Raw genomic sequence first — 3,569 nt, 5'->3', positions numbered from 1 at the left:
CTTAAACATACATTATCAGTTTACTGGAAGGGCCAGACCTGCTTTTGGGGGCCATCTATCAATGGTCACATCAAACACAGAATTAAAATCTCCCAAAATAACTTTGGCAAAAGGATACAAGAAAATAAATGTTGGATTCTAGATTCAATTTGTGAAGAGTATTTTGTTGTTCATGTTGTTATTGGTGGCATAACAATTAAATAATACAGATTGTTCAGTATAATATTCATCTACCACAATCATCTTTTTCATAATGTAGTATCCGCCCTGTAAACTTAGGCTATCTTGTAAAATAGCGACTCCGCTGATCGATTACTGCCAAATGACAAGCAAATCTCTTTTCCCCATTGATTTTTCCACAACATGGCGTCTGAAGAACATGCATGCGTTTCCTGAATTAAACAAAAATCTACACATTTCCCTTTGCAATACAAAAATAAAGCTTTTCTCTTTAAGATATCACAAATACCTCTGGCTTTGATAGAAAATAAAGAAAGAGTATCTGAAAAATGAACCACAAGAGTAAGTAAATAGCCTAAAGTTGAACATAATGGGGTTCCCACAAATGATCTTCAAAAATAGCATCAGTTTCAAACTTTTAACATTTGTTTAACCACCTGATTAAAGGGTTAGTTCACCCAAAAATGTAAATTGTGTCATGAATGACTGAGCCTCATGTGGTTGGACACCCGTCAGACCTCCGTTCATCTTCAGACACAAATGAAGATATTTTAGTGTAAAGCTGATGCTCTGAAAGGCCTCCATTGGCTCAACTTTACACTCTCAAGACCCTTAAAAGACACTAAAGACTAAAGTTACAAAGTCCATCTCACTACAGCAGCTCTACAATAACTTTATGAAGAGGCGAGAATAGTTTCTGTGCGCAAAAAAACCCCTAAATAACGACTTACATTGGGATGACGATTTCAAAACACGGCATCATGAAGCTTCGAAGCGTTATGAATCAGTGAGTCGATTCAGCAGTTCAGAGTGTTATGAATTAGTGAGTCGATTCAGCGGTTCAGAGTGTTATGAATCAGTGAGTCGATTCAGCGGTTCAGAGTGTTATGAATCAGTGAGTCGATTCAGCTGTTCAGAGTGTTATGAATCAGTGAGTCGATTCAGCGGTTCAGTGTTATGAATCAGTGAGTCGATTCAGCGGTTCAGAGCGTTATGAATCAGTGAGTCGATTCAGCGGTTCAAAGCGTTATGAATCAGTGAGTCGATTCAGCGGTTCAGAGTGTTATGAATCAGTGAGTCGATTCAGCGGTTCAGAGCGTTATGAATCAGTGAGTCGATTCAGCGGTTTGAATCGCCAAATTTCAGCAGTTTGGCGGTTTGACACGCGATCTGAATCATGATTCGACTCACTGATTCATAACGCTTCGAAGCTTCATGAGGCCGTGTTTTGAAATTGTCATCCCAATGTAAGTCGTTATTTAGGGGTTTTTTTGCGCACAGAAACTATTCTCGTCTTCATAAAGTTATTGTAGAGCTGCTGTAGTGAGATGGACTTTGTAACTTTAGTCTTTAGTGTCTTTTAAGGGTCTTGAGAGTGTAAAGTTGAGCCAATGGAGGCCTTTCAGAGCATCAGATTTACACTAAAATATCTTCATTTGTGTCTGAAGATGAACGGAGGTCTGACGGGTGTCCAACCACATGAGGCTCAGTCATTAATGACACAATTTACATTTTTGGGTGAACTAACCCTTTAAGAACTTAGAGGCAACTACGTCTTGTCTCTCGAGGAGAATATCCTTGACTTTCGGGATACCATCAACTGCAAACTCCATAACCGACCAAAGAAGACGACTCTGTGCTTCTGTGTCGAGAGCAGTCAAGTCCTCCTTAAACCATTGGCCTTTGGTGGTCATATACTCGCTGTTCTTTCATTTTTCCAGATGAAATCTCAGACAGTAGGCTATGGGATATGAATCTGAAGATCACTGGTCTTGGTCATCCGCCGTTTTGAGTCTTGAAGACACCTCTTTGCATATTTTCATGACTCTCGTTTTCATTTGATTGCTCGGACAGTCCGCATAAACGCAGACACAATCTGCTGCTGTAACGCTCCTGATCATGAATCTTCCTCTTCATTTCTTTGACCTTTTTTTCTAGGACAGCATTTGCAAGTCTTAGGACTTTGTTTTCTTTCTGCAGCTCCATTACATCGTCATGAACTGAGGTAAGAGATTTGCCCAAAGCTTCAACGCTGGAAGAATTCTCCTTCACCATTCGTCTCTCTAGGGGCGGCAAGAGATCTCACTCTCTAAGAGATGTGGGACAGCAGTGGCTCAGTGGCTCATGTGGGTTATCAACAAACCGGAAGGGTGGTGTTCAGTCCCCGGTTCCTTCCATAGGTGAGTGAATGAGTGAATGAATGAGTGAGTGAATGAGTGAGTGAGTGAATGAGTGAGTGAATGAATGAGTGAGTGAATGAGTGAGTGAATGAATGAATGAGTGAATGAATGAGTGAATGAATGAGTGAATGAATGAGTGAATGAATGAGTGAATGAATGAGTGAATGAATGAGTGAGTGAATGAATGAGTGAGTGAATGAATGAGTGAGTGAATGAGTGAGTGAATGAGTGAATGAATGAGTGAATGAATGAGTGAATGAGTGAATGAATGAGTGAATGAGTGAATGAGTGAATGAATGAATGAGTGAATGAGTGAATGAATGAGTGAATGAATGAGTGAATGAATGAATGAGTGAATGAGTGAATGAATGAATGAGTGAATGAGTGAATGAATGAATGAATGAGTGAATGAGTGAATGAATGAATGAGTGAATGAGTGAGTGAGTGAATGAATGAGTGAATGAATGAGTGAATGAATGAGTGAATGAATGAGTGAATGAATGAGTGAATGAATGAGTGAATGAATGAATGAATGAGTGAATGAATGAGTGAATGAATGAGTGAATGAATGAATGAGCGAATGAATGAGTGAATGAGTGAATGAGTGAATGAATGAATGAATGAGTGAATGAGTGAATGAGTGAATGAATGAATGAGTGAATGAGTGAATGAATGAATGAATGAGTGAATGAATGAGTGAATGAATGAATGAGTGAATGAGTGAGTGAGTGAATGAATGAGTGAATGAATGAGGGAATGAATGAGTGAATGAATGAGTGAATGAATGAGTGAATGAATGAGTGAATGAATGAGTGAATGAGTGAATGAATGAATGAGTGAATGAATGAGTGAATGAATGAGTGAATTAATGAGTGAATTAATGAGTGAATGAATGAGTGAATGAATGAGTGAATGAGTGAATGAATGAATGAATGAATGAATGAATGAATGAGTGAATGAATGAGTGAATGAATGAGTGAATGAATGAATGAGTGAATGAGTGAGTGAGTGAATGAATGAGTGAATGAATGAGTGAATGAATGAGTGAATGAATGAGTGAATGAATGAGTGAATGAATGAATGAGTGAATGAATGAGTGAATGAATGAATGAATGAGTGAATGAATGAGTGAATGAATGAGTGAATGAATGAGTGAATGAATGAGTGAATGAATGAGTGAATGAATGAGTGAATGAATGAGTGAATGAA

The sequence above is a fragment of the Gobio gobio genome (genome assembly GCF_949357685.1).
Source record: "Gobio gobio genome assembly, chromosome: 12".
NCBI lineage: Eukaryota > Metazoa > Chordata > Actinopteri > Cypriniformes > Gobionidae > Gobio > Gobio gobio.
This window is presented reverse-complemented; position numbering follows the sequence as displayed.